The sequence below is a fragment of the Pectinophora gossypiella genome, chromosome 12, assembly GCF_024362695.1.
Source record: "Pectinophora gossypiella chromosome 12, ilPecGoss1.1, whole genome shotgun sequence".
In the NCBI taxonomy this organism is placed as follows: domain Eukaryota; kingdom Metazoa; phylum Arthropoda; class Insecta; order Lepidoptera; family Gelechiidae; genus Pectinophora; species Pectinophora gossypiella.
This window is the reverse complement of record NC_065415.1, coordinates 11,530,324-11,544,761: the sequence shown is the minus strand read 5'-3', so window position 1 is coordinate 11,544,761 and position 14,438 is coordinate 11,530,324.

Sequence of the window (14,438 nt, the reverse complement as noted above, 5' to 3'; positions counted from 1 at the left end):
AGTAATATCAAGTGGAATTATCAATCGCAATTTCACGATTTTTTTTATTTTTTTTTTAATTATTTTCATTCCTATACTTTTCCCTAGTTTGGTTAGGACATTACTGGCTTATCACCAGATTGTCCGAAAGTAAGATGACCCGTGCATCGGAAGGCACGTTAAGGCGTTGGTACCGATTACTACTTACTGATGTAAGTATGTACCTAGTCGTTACATGAGCCATGTCAGGGGCCTTTGGCGGCTAGTAACTTTGACACCAGGTTAGTGAGGCTGGTACTCCACCTCACAACCCACACGATAGAAGAAGTACCATACCACAAAAAAAAACAAAAGCGACGGAAAATTCCACTTCATATCAACTCAGAATGCTCAAAGTTTCGTTACAATGTAACTAACACCCTGTATAGTTTTACTCAAAGAACAATACGGGCCTCCGGCGTTTTACCTCCTTTTATACTTAATATTTAACTTCATATACGTAACAAACTCCACATAATTATCTCAGAATTCTTCTCAACAATTAAAATCATGCACTCCATCAAAATAATTAAAAAGATATCCAGCGAAATGACTTCGTCGCATTACCCCTTATTAACACAGGAAATATAAATACTTCTTTTTATTTTCACTAGAATATTCTAGAACAATTACTTGAACTATTTCCAGTACAATTACGTTTGCAATTAAAATCGTACCTCAGCCGGTATGTACGGAGCGCCGGTTATTTGTCAGAGGTCCGAACTGAACCGGTGACCTTTGGGTCTAATTAATCACACATTTTTGTGCAATTATTTAGCAACGAACTCGTAATGGATAATGGGGAGAGTGGGGAAAATGCTTGGGTTCTAAGCTGTCTGAATACGACAGTTTTTGGCTATTAAACCACATCATTAAAACAAAAGTAATTCAAAGCGGTTTGAAGATAATTATACGCAATAACTCCACTACGTTCACATCTGCCTACCCCTTTGGGGATATAGGAGTGATGCTATGTTATACCACTATGTTTAGAAGTATGTCTACCAATTCCATAACATTTTAAAAACGTACTTGCATAAAATTCTTCCCGCCAACTTCATCAATTTGTTTGCATATAAAGTACTCAAACAATAACGGTGACACAAAATACACTTCTCATCAAAAAAATCGAAACACTTCCGTTTTCATTGTTTCTGTCCGAATTTAACACAAAAAAGAATTCATACGATGAAAAAAAATACATAAATGTATAGCTGGCAGTTTGGCCATTACAGTAATAAGCGAAAATTCTAAATTCAAAATTAGAATTTCATTTGTTTATCTTATAAACGAAATGAATCACTGTTTTGAGACAAATGTGTGTTTAGGGTTGGAGTACATTTAGCGTTTAAAAACTAAAAATTGGCGCCTATCCTTAAACTTTTTGTTTTTTATTTCAATACTGTGACTTTGGGACGTCTGAAAAAAGGTTTTTTTTCTAAAACGTATGGATACTTCGCCCACAGAAGCCGCCCAAGTTGTGGCATTGCTGGATTCTGGCCTTAGTCAGCGTGTTGTGGCTGCAAGACTGCATCTAAGCCTGTCATCTGTTCATAGAGTCTATAAACGTTATCGGGAGACTGGTTTGTTCACGCGCCGTTCAGGATCTGGCAGGAATCGGGTCACTTCTGAGCGAGATGATCGATTTATTGTAACAACTTCTTTAAGAAATCGACGCCTTAACGCTTTTCAACTGCAGCAGCGGCTTCGTGTTGTACGAAGGGTGGCTGTAAGTGACTCTACAATTAGAAGAAGGTTGACGGATCGTGGACTGGTACCGCATAAGCCAGCAAATGGGCCGAAATTAACTGCAGACCATCGAAGAGCGCGCCTTAACTTTGCACGTGAGCACCTAAATTGGTCATACCCACAGTGGAGCAAAGTTCTCTTTTCTGATGAGTGTAAAATTATGCTGTATGGTAACGACGGAAGGAACAAGGTCTACAGAAGAGACGGAGAACGCTATGCACAATGCTGCATTGAAGAAAAGGTCAGCTATGGTGGCGGTTCGTGGACGGTTTGGGGAGGAATCAGCGCCGACGGTAAGACAGAGCTTGCTTTCGTGTCTGGGCCACGTCTGCCTGCACTAAACTGTCATCGGTACGTCGAAGAGTGTCTCGAGCCTCATGTGATGCCCTATGCATATTTTATTGGCAACGGCTTCATATTCATGCACGACAATGCTAGGGCTCACACCGCGGGCGTCGTACGAGATTATCTTAACGAAGTCGATATCTCTATTATGGAATGGCCAGCAAGAAGCCCGGACATGAATCCCATTGAACATCTGTGGGATGAATTAAAGAGACGAATTCGAGCAAGAGATCCTGCCCCAGAAACACTTAGCCAGCTGCAAGATGCAATCCAAGAGGAATGGGACAATATACCACAGCATGTGATCGTGACTCTCATCCGATCGATGAAGAACCGTATGGAAGCAGTAATTAGAGCTCGGGGAGGGAATACAAGTTATTAAATAAACGTTTTTTAGCTTTTTTTTTTCATTTACGTGTGTTGTTTTATCCATTTCCTTTATACTCCATACGGAATAAAAATGACTCATTTAACAAAATACGAAACCTATGAAAAATTCATTTAAATTTAGAACATTAACATTAAGATTTGATAAGCTCATATTACTCACTATTAAACGACATTTAACATTTATTCCTAAATGTACACATTTTTCTGATAATCCTGACAAAACGTAAACTTGCAAGGTGTTTCGATTTTTTTGATGAGAAGTGTATTTATTTAATATTTGTTTGTTTACTTTAGCTAAGTAATTCTCTTCATACCCTAGGAACCACACATCGTAAAGTGAAATAGGTAAAGCAAATAACTCCTAGTCTACACTACTTGTATAATGCACATATTCCATTCCAGCATTTCCAACTCTCAAACAGACATTTAATTCATTAGACTTAATTTCATAATAATGTTTATCCAGAGAAAAAGTTTGTAGAGGAATTCTCTTACAGAATGTGTAACTATCAAAGGGGACTCGTGAGAAAATACCTCTGAGCTTAACTCGGAGCATAAAGAAGGACGCTCTCCTACGAAATGCTCGGCATTTTCTACAAAAACTGTTTTCCTAGCACATAACGATGTAATTCTCATTACGCAGCACTGAGACTAATCGTCAGTTTTATGTGTTCTAGAATGGAATTAGAACGGGAAATGTTTTTTTTTAAATGAGAACGGGATTAGTTCGAATACGTTCACGATTAATTAAAATTACTTGAAGCAGAATAATTTCTTCTCATATCTCGACATTCCAAATTCAAAATTGTGTTCTTCCTTCTAAATTTAAATCGTATGCTTTTTCTACTTTTTTATTACAGCTTTTAGAAATAAGTAAACATTGTAAATAAAACTATTAAATAGTGACGTAATGATCCAATGTATTAACATGTATATGAAAACACTTGATACGCATACATAGGTTACAACCAGTCCCATTAAACGGATCGTGTTTTGAGTCAAAACAACAAAGTTTATTTTGAAAGCAAAGTCCAATTCCATTGTTTAGTAATCACGCCTGGGAAATTTAACTGTCGAAATTGTGAACTATAAATAAACTACTAAAATACTACTAACATAATCATTATAACAGCGTGATAATCTTTACTCTACTCTTGGAAACTTCCAGAATAAGTACCTACAGTAAAATATAATATTATAGTCCAAATCAAATAATGAAAGGAATCAATTATAGCAGATACATTCTACTTTAAATTCTACTTTTATTCATATTTATCAGTTAAGGGTAAATAGAGACTTCTTTGTTAATTTAATTACTAATTTGTAGATGCTATGTACACTGTAATTGTCATATATATAAATCTTAATTTTACTAATTGTCTTAGTTGTTAATGTTTTATATGTGTGATGTAGTAGTATTTAATAAATTTTAAAAAAGATTTATTTCATCATGAATTTGCGGATTATGTGATACCTACTTAGAACATAAAACCTACCAACTGTTGACAAAACCATGAATCCTATGCGAATAAATGATTTGATTTGATTTTTAATTTATTATCTAATAATTCCAACTATAAGTTACTATACTGGCATATGCGCAAGGCTGTAACTTAGACATATAAATATGAACTTAAATTATTATATAATTATTTACAGTAGGCACTAAACTTATCAAATATCACATATAAATAAACTTATTATATATTAGATTGATGATAATAATATAGTAAATGTGTCGGTATTCCGTAGTGCATAAATTTAAGAAGGAAAATATTACTTAGAATATTATACACTGCTTCTATAGGTACATTATATGCATCATTACCTATGTATTATTAGGCTAATGTCCTACAAAGCCTAGCTACGAAATAATAAACCTACGAAATGTGCGAAAAACCCGCCAGTCAATTCATATTTTATAAACTACACTCAATAAACTCCCAAAATATAAAACAAAACTCATCTGAAAACTTTAAAACGAATACTCCAACAAACTAAATCAAAAAAGCAAAGCTAATTCAAAAGTTCGGTGACAAAATTCAGAATTCAAACAACTGTTAAACTTTAGAACAGGTGTTGAATTAAGTAAAAGTTTCGTCGAGATGGGCACACTACGCCGCTAGTAATTAAAACCTAGCAACACCCTAAGTAGGATGAAGCATGAATATTCTATGGAAGCTTACATGCAACTTTAGCTTCCTCAACTAAGAATAGGGGGATGGAAGGTGAATTCTGAACTACTCCAAAACATAGGTCTTGTGAGTCAAGTTTGAGGGAACTGTATGCAAAGTACCACCCCTGCTAAACACCCTAGTTTTGACTTGAATAGCAGTATATTCAAAAGAGGAGATTAGCATTCATAAACAAGGGAAGTATTTTTCGTATATTAAAAGGGGTGTGTGTTTTATAGTGAGATTTATGTATGTTAACGGTTTCTTTTTGTTCTACTTATCATCAAAAACTCGGAACATGTTCGAATTTGTGTTCAACAAAACACGAGTTTCGTTAAATTTGAAATTGGAATATTAAGAATTAAAAACCTCATAATACACAATTTGAAATTACATTTATTTTTTTATTCATAATATCAGTACCCATCCTAACGAAAAAAACTTGCCAGTTTCGATTTTTCGTACGAAAAGTGTATTTTTTTTTAGATAAACGGTAGGTAGAAACTATAATACCAAAATAATGATAATATCTACTGCTTTATTAGAAATTAAACACGTGAGATTGTGTACTTTCTCTATATTAAATAAAGAATTCCATTGTTAGGTTGATTGAGGGGAGGCCTGTGCCCAGCAGTGAGACGTAAATAGGCTATTTATTTTTATATATGCTGTAAGGATACCTTACAAATTGATACTGATACTAGAAAATCAACATTATTCTATTGACAACATGAATAATTATAACAACAAACGTTATAAGCTGTACAATTATTTACTAAAGCAACTATCCCGCCAAGGAAACTCGGAGCAGTCCTTTAAACAAACAGCCTTGCCGTCCCGTCCCGTATAAATTGGAACGCCGTTTCCCGGTCCCGGGGTATACAGTAAATCGTCCCGCAGTAGATACTCCTTGCCAAGTCACAAGTTCATATAAATTCCATCCCGGACAGAGACGAGTTTACAGCAGACCGCTTGGTAACGCAAACCACACGTAAACGCAAACGCAAACAGCCACGTTTTGAGAACGTTTCGCTCGGAAAAGCTGAAAAGCACAAGACCCCTAAGGTATTTTAGCTTTAACGTTAGTAAAACTGCTTTGAACCGGTTCTGATTTTGTTATGATACGTAGGTTACCTACCTGAGATAGCATCTTGATCTTTGATCAGTGTATACAGTTGATGATTATGTCAATATAAATCCTGGTTATTTCTTCTTCCGTGGATAATAAAATCCTCTATGAACCCAAAATCCGATTGTCAAAGCAGGACACCTATAATGGAATTACGTAGAACCACAGACAACCCCGAACACTTCATACAAAACACCTCGTTTTACACAGACACTACATATTGACGTTATCGTACACGCGCATGTGTGTATGTGACGTTGGATTGAGGTAAACCTAGCTCAGACGCTGGTGGGGAGCGGAGAATTGCCGTTCTATACGCAGTATTATTTCTTATTCTATGCTAGAACGGAACCTACAAATTCAGAGTTACTATTGAACCGCCAAAGGCCCCTGACATGGCTCATGTAACGACTACTAACCGGGACCAACGAGCACGGATCATCTTACTTTCGGCCAATCGGGTGATTTGATTCGATAATACCTATTTAAAGGACAATGCTCAAAATGTATGGACGAAAAACCCAAAATCATTTTTTTGCGGATCGCCCATGTCAATCGATGTGTATGTAACACATTATGACTCATTAATTGACACTACTTTCAGATTGATCGATTGATTACGTTTCTGGGTTCTTATTGAGCATCGTTTTTCTTTCTTATTGAGGATTCTTTAAATCAGAACATAATCAGGAAACTTATAAACCGCGCACTTAAACGAACTCGCTGAAGCATTCAGTGCAATATTAACGAAGCATAAAGGTCTTTACAAGTTGCTCTCAACCTCGCAGGTCTAAATCTGCGTTCTTCAGCTTACAAATTAATTTATGAATACCTCACAGGTGAAGGAAAACAGCTTGCAGGCTCCTTGTAGGCGACTTGTAATTTCCTTCAGCGCGTAACCTCGTAAAATGCCGCGGCCGATTCCGCTTAGTTTAGCTGCGGGCCTTTGCCTTACCTTCCGCCATAACATAAGCAATATTGTAAGTACCGTCCTGTTATTTAGGAACTTTTTTGTAGCAAGGCATGTTGACGTCTGCGATGGAGATAATTAGATATAGTATCAGATCAATGCGCAGCAGTGGGACACACTACAAGCTAGATAAAAAAATAAAATGACATTCCTAGCGAAGTAAGCAGAGCTCTATTTTATGAACAACTTTTATAAAATATTATCAAACGAAGGTACGACATTATAAAAAAATTACCCCCCCAAAGTTTATTTTTAATATTTGTTTTAAGTGCAATAAAGAGTTTTTGTTGAGTCTCCAACAACCCGCATTGGAGCAGCGTAGTGGAGTATGCTCCAAACCCCCTCCGATTGATTGAGGGGAAGCCTGTGCCCAGCAGTGGGACGTATATAGGCTGGTTATGTAAAGAGTTTTTGTATTGTATAGTATTGTATTGGTTCCATTTTCTTTGTGCCCATAACTATAAGTACATAGAAATAACCTTAACCTCATTTCTGCAATCACATAGAAGTTTGCACTCTTTGTTCAACGTATCAGGAAAACTACTACACTAACCGTGACTCATAAAAGTCCGCTTTGGTAACACCCTAGCTATCCACGCGCTCTGTAGTCAAACAGAAAACTTTCCGAATAATTATAATGCTGGCGGGATCGACGTGAGGAGTGCACTTTAGAATAATGACACGCTGGGGTGAACCTGCAGCCTGTTCACCTAGATATGGCGATATATTAGTACCCTTTCCGACCAAGTAGTTAATGCCATTTACGAAAAATTTACAGTAAGTTACGTCAAAAAATGAGAACTCAAAATACCTCATCATCTCCCTAGCGTTATCCCGTTTTCACGAGGTCCGCTTACCAAACCTGAAGATTTGACAAATCAGGTCCTTTGCAGAAGCGACTGCCATTTCGACCTACCAACCCGTGAAGGGAAAACAAATACAATGATCTATTTTATATCACCTCCTATTCAGATACACAAAATATAAATAGCCTTTACATAGATTGCTTCAATAAATCGGTGATAGGAAGAAAATTTATTAACTACATTGCTTCACTTGATAGAGGTGTTTGGGCTATTCAATGATACCCAATTGCAATGTTATACAAGTTTATTGAAACAAAATTACGCTTAGAAATGCTAAGAAACCAAGTTTCGTCACTAAATGATAGATCGCAGACACAATCTTGACGTGTTTTCTATGACAAGCACTAACTGAATGCATTCTGATTATACTCTCTCTACATTCACTGTAGTGAAATATCAAACAGTTCCGTAATTTTTTAACAGCGCCATAGCTTTACCATCATTAAACAAAAAAGGATCTAATATACTTACGTAGTCCGGAACATATTAGGTAGTTTATTATTATATAAAGAAAAAAAATGATAGATAGGTATGTCATATCTAGCAAACAATTAATCAAAATACGAACCGGAATCGCATAACATGTCCACGATCATAAGAGGGATGCATTGAAGAAGACACATTGTATTTAGCCACCCCTAGAGATGGAAAAATCGATAGCACTTACAGATATGAATAGGAGAGTGAACAGAATATTTATACGCATACACATAAATCTATGTTTAAGAGATAATTTTTCAAATCATGTAGCAGTTATTGGGGTGATTTTCCTTTTTCAGGTTGGGAAATCGTAGACAGGCAGTCGCTTCTCTAAAAACGGGACACATCCCGGACACTTCATACAGTGTAACGTCTGACGCCCATACGATTGGAGACTAAAGTAGATCTTGGGGGTGAGGTAAACCTAACTCCGCCGCTGGTGGGGAGCGGAGCGTTGCCGTTGTATGCGTATTATTCCTTATTCTATGGTTTAGGTAACTGGACCCCGTGAAGAACGTGCAAGGGAAATGTTGATGATGATGATGTAACGATGATGATTCACGCTACGAGCGCGATTTGCAATATGGGGTGAATCGCCAAGTTATGACTTGTGATATAATACAAACGTAGCCAAGTCTTCAGTAGGGGTATAAAATTATAGATCGATTCAATATTTTTTGTTGAAATCGATTAATTTGTTTTTTTCCCTAACATGCGTGTCACGTGATTTTGTTCGTATTTTGACATTAGGACAAGTCTCATTTTGGTTCACATATTAGCACCAATCGACAAAACGGCATAATGAAGAATGTTATCACGGTGCGAATGTTAGCCCTACTGAAGTGCTCGTGCTTCGGTACGAAAAGATTCAGTACACTGTTAAGCGCTGAACGAGGGAAAACGTCGACCACGCCGGCGAGTCGATATCGGGGTACTGATTGGCCGCCTTTGTAGAAGTTGATTATTTAGAAGATATGAATGCATGGGATTAACTGTCTGAGAACTGATATTACGCAGCTAAATTACTCAATTGTATAACAATATTTTATGTCTATTATTTTTTTTTTTTTAAAAAAGAACGTCGAGGGCCCTGTGCCGAGGTTTTTCTTGCAGCTTCTTTTCCCCGGCTATACAGGTTGTGAGAAGCTGCAGTAGTTTTAGGCGAATGAGACGTTCGTTATGTAAAAATTGACGTATCAATTTTTTTTGACGTGACATATTGTAGACTATATTATTGCTGCAGATGGCATTAACTACTTGGTCGGACAAATGGGGAGCGCTGAAGGCTCTCACCAAAGTGTAACTATGTTACCTATCGAATAAAGATATTTTGAATTTGAATTTGTAGCTCGAGTAAATGGGTGATCACCATCGTATACTACGTCTTTCAGGCGCTAATATTTTTCGGTCGGTACAGTTAAGGGTAAATAGGCAACACTAGGTAAGGGTATCAGTAGGAATCGTTACTAACGTACTGAAATAACATTTTATCACTCGTAAACTAAATGGCGGTAGGTCACGAAGTTAGCTAAAGTAGCAATAGTCTGGGGAATACTTTATTATGGCAGACTTATTGCAACGAATGCAGTTTCCAGCGCGCTTCGCAACAAAGTTATTTGTCGTGACAGAGAAATGCAATGGATATTTCTTTGTAAAAAACGGGGGTTATCTTCTTTTTATTGTGACAGTGGACTGGCTTACAAAGAAGTTTTTATTAGCTTTTCGATCATGCAACAACAAATAATGGCAAAGTTACATTAAACATTTTATGATATTATGAATTGGGTAGTTTCCTAGATCACAGATAACTTATGGTCCAAACGTTTTTTCCAAACGTTTTTTCGATTCTGCTCCGCACCACCCGAATCCCCTGGTAGTTGCGGCTTCCGATTACATCCCGCTTAGGGACGGTACTGAAAAGTATCGGCGTCCGAAGGACGTAATATACGATCCCGACGACCCGATTACCCTAGCCATAGAGGCAGCCAATCAGCTCGCGACACCAAACACTTCAGGACCCCGATACCGACCCCGCCGGCGTGGTCGACGATTTCCCTCATTCAGCGCTTATCGCTATCGACCCACTAGGGTCGATTAATTCTTTCAAATATTTTTCCTCTCAGACGACGCCCTGAGCCGAGGTTCGCGCCCAACTGGGCACCCTCAGGCCTGTTGTCTTAAACGTTGTACCGGGTGAGAGCCTTCAGCGCTCCCCATTTGTCCGGCCAAGTAGTTAATGCCATCTGCGGCAAATCTACAATAAGTCACGTCAAAAAAAAAAAATAACTTATGGAATTCTGATCACTTACTAAATGAAGACAGATCTAAAGGTGACAAAAAACGTTTCTTTTTTCTATTTAACTTATTTATAAATTGTATTGAAAAAAAATAATAAATGCAACATTGTGTCACGTTTGTTGCTTTTTGATAAAAAAACCATATTAATTCGGCCTTTTGACCTTTAGTAAAATGTAACTGATTTGACTAGTTGGAAACTATCCTATTGTGTATCTGTATCGGTAGTGAGTCATTGTAGGAAAACAACATCGTATACTTTTTGCAATCATTTATTTACCTTCGGTGATGTGTATTGAGAAGGAAAACATCATAAGGAAACCCACATTCCAATTCATATAATAAAGCATAATCTAATATTGTTATTTGACATATCATGACATTGTAGTTCGATTCCCAGCACAGGCCTAAACTGTCGAATTAGTTTTCGAATTCATGTTTGGATCATAAATGATTATCACGTGCTGAGCACGCGATTTCGGCGAAGGAAAACATCGTGAGGAAACCCACATTCCCGAGAAATGCGTTTTCGGATGCGTGACCTAACCTGTATTTGGCTAATTTTCCCTTCGCGGATTGGAAGGTCAGACAGGCAGTCGCTTCTGTAAAATACCGGACACGTCAAATCTTCAGATTATGCGGACCCTGTGAAAATGAGATGATGATGTATATCAAAAAGCAAGTAATCGACAACAAAAAATTGTTTGCGCAACCAGGTGAAGTATCCTTTTTATTACTGCATATGAAGCCAATGTATTTATTGCTACTATATCAATCCTAGAGCTTCATATCAAAGGTGCAAATTGTCATTTGACAACTTCTTTCTAAAATCGAAAATGAAATCTAAAATATCTGACTTGGACGGGACTTGAACCCACAGCTCTTGTCAAGCCGGGACGAGCGTGTTAACCATTAGACCACCGGACCCTCATTCTGTTCATGCAAAATTTTCGATCACAATCGTCATAAATTCCTGTTATTCTGCAATTCCTGTTTGGCGTGTCCTTGCCGCGAAGGTGGGCGCATCTTACCTCAGTAGACCAGAGTAAGATGGTGGCTGACTTCGGATAGAGACCCAGACCTACGTAGTATAACGTAGAACCCTTGCCCAAGGATACGGGACCTCAACGGTTGCAGAAGCGGAGATGGGATGGCTCCCACTGGTACTGGCGTACGGCAATGCAGGACGGAACAGGCGAATCATAGGGACTGTAACCTGGATCCACAGAGGGAGCAGTAACGGTCAGTCAAAGGCGGAGGTCAGGAGTCCTAGTACAACTTTGAAATAGACTGCTCTGGACACCATCTCACTCACGTCCGACAGAGTACTACGGGCCGGAAGGCGAGAGGGAAACCACTGCCATAGTTTTCCCTAAAAAGTAACACGGAGAATGCTACACGGACAAGAGCGTGGCTCTTAAATTAGTGATGTGCTCGTCATCAAGCCGACTCGCCTTCTTTCTATGTTCATATAGAATCTGTATATAATTAGGTACATTATAACGTAAGCTCACGACTATATCCCAATTGGAGTAGTTAGAGGTACATCAACATATATACACAGTATTCCCAAATAAAATCCCGTAAGTCTCTTTAGCGTTCTTGTTTGCAACATCCATTTGGGTGTCCGTACTACGCTCAGTACGTTGTTAAACATGGAACATCAGAGATGTAGTCAAACAGTTTACACTGAGTGTAGCACGATGCCTGTGATACGAGTCGTTGCAAGTCTTTATCGTAAAACTTGGTGTAACTTACTGCAAGTTTGTGTCCTCTGGTTGTTTGTATTTTAGGAGGTGACGGCTTGCCAGCGCTCGAGCGCTATTGAACGTTGCACTTTGATAATGGTGCCATTTATTTCAGACTAAAAATACCATAATTTTGCATTTGGGAATGCAATCCCGACTTGAAATCGCAAATTCGAAATGCCGCGGGATTAGAAATATCGTCTAGTTTATAAAAAAAAATTAAAGTTAGGACGGCTGAGAAAGAAAGAAAGAAAAAATATTTATTCGACATGCTTATTGTTTTAACATATTAACATAAAATAAAACAATTATGAATGTATGCCGAAACGGTTCCACCTCAGCATAATGCCATAGCCTAGACTATGACGAACGATGAAAATTACTTGTTTGTGATAGTTAGGTTAATTAAAACAAAATATTTTGAATTCCCAACCCGCGCGCCGTGAAAAATTTTGATTCCTAATTATAAGTGACCTACACTGTTATTAAAACGGTTATTTTTCAAGGACTGGTTTCCAAGGCCCCAAGAACTGTCGCTAAAGCTGTTTTTGTTTATGTATAATAATAACGGCATGCAAGTAAAATGTAAAACAGATTTCATTTTGCATTGTCAACGCAGATATAATTTTCCTCTGATAAACTAGGGTTGCTTGCAAACAAACGCGCGTGCCGTCATCGCCTTTCACTGGATTGATTTTATATTGAAAACAAAACCTTTACACTACTATCTTCAGTCATATGAGAGTACCTATTATTTCTCTGTCCTATTTTTAATACCTCTTCTTTTTCTTTTAATTCTATTATCCCCTGCTGGGATGTTGGGCTCGAACCACGGGGGTTTCAAAAGGCTACATAAGCAATTCTGATTCCGAAAAAGCAACATTGCTTTTCGACATTCGTTGGCATTGCGCACTTACTTTTATATGCGCAAATGTCAAATTGCCTTTCCCAGATTTTCAAAACTGCCAGAGTGTACCCTTCACGGCGTAAGATTAAAAAGCTTTCTTTAGTCTAAACGCCACCGGCTGCGCTCTTGTCGGTGGTTACTCCACCGACAAGAGCGCAGCTCTTAAATAGAGAGAGTCTAAACGCGCCAAAACATAATACGAGTATTGTATAGAAATCAGTAAAAAACGCTTTACCAGCAAACCTCACGTCAAAAAAAGCTAAACCAACATAAGGCGTAGTGTTTCTTAAGTTAAAGAAGAATTGAGCTGCTTAAGCGTCTAGACTGTTAAACGACTAATTTGAACCATTTAGCAAATAGTGAGAGCCCTAAAATCAGCAATGTAGGTTTTCGTTGAGGCTAGACAGACTTTTTCGATTTAATTTTCTCTTTGTGAGATTCCCTAAGCAGGGGTGACTGTTATAAAAACAAAAAAGGCTATAACAGACGAAAAGCATTTGAACTGCAAGCCAACTGCGAATTTTCTGATATAAGTACAGTTAGTATATCTAACTGCATCACAACTGCACATTGAATTACAACAAGAAACGAATAATGATAGTACTAACACTATTCATGGGATAATGTGGGCTAAATTAATAGAAATATTCACTTGAAATCCTAAACAGACTTATCTACAAAATTTATATTTTAAAATGGGATATAATAAGGGTTAATAACCCTGACACCAGGGTTGATGAGGCTGGTAATCCACCTCATAACCCACACGATAACAAGAAGAAGAAAAAGATAAGAGTTTAAAATCACAAGAGTTTTTGTCTATCGTCTGAGGTCGTCTGTAATAATGCGACATCATAGATACATAGAAGACTATAAATTCCGTACCTATTAAACTACTTATGCATTTGCAAATAGATAGGTTAGTATAGAAAGTCTGACTTGAATGGGACTTGAAGCTGCACCTCTTTTTAACCTGGGATCAGCGCGTTTACGTCCGATTCCGAGTTTTAATGGGTGAGTGCCCTTAAACAACCTCCTTCCTTTATAATAATAATACTTTTACGTTTCATATGCGATTTAATTTACATCATATTTATAAGTAGTGCTTCACCCAATCTTCACCCTAATTTAAACCTACCCGTCATAGTAAAATTTGTACTTACTTACTAAGCCAGCAGCAGTGTCATCATTACAGCAGATCGTTTCCATTCAAAGGTGAACAGTTCGATCTAGAACTCCGTCTGCTTTGAGACAGACGTTGAATTTTGTATGAAACAACGCAGATGTAAAGAAAATGTTGGTGCCATGAGAATATTATTCAATTTTAAAACAAGTTGTTTGTAATCAACTTGTGGTGAAGGAACACA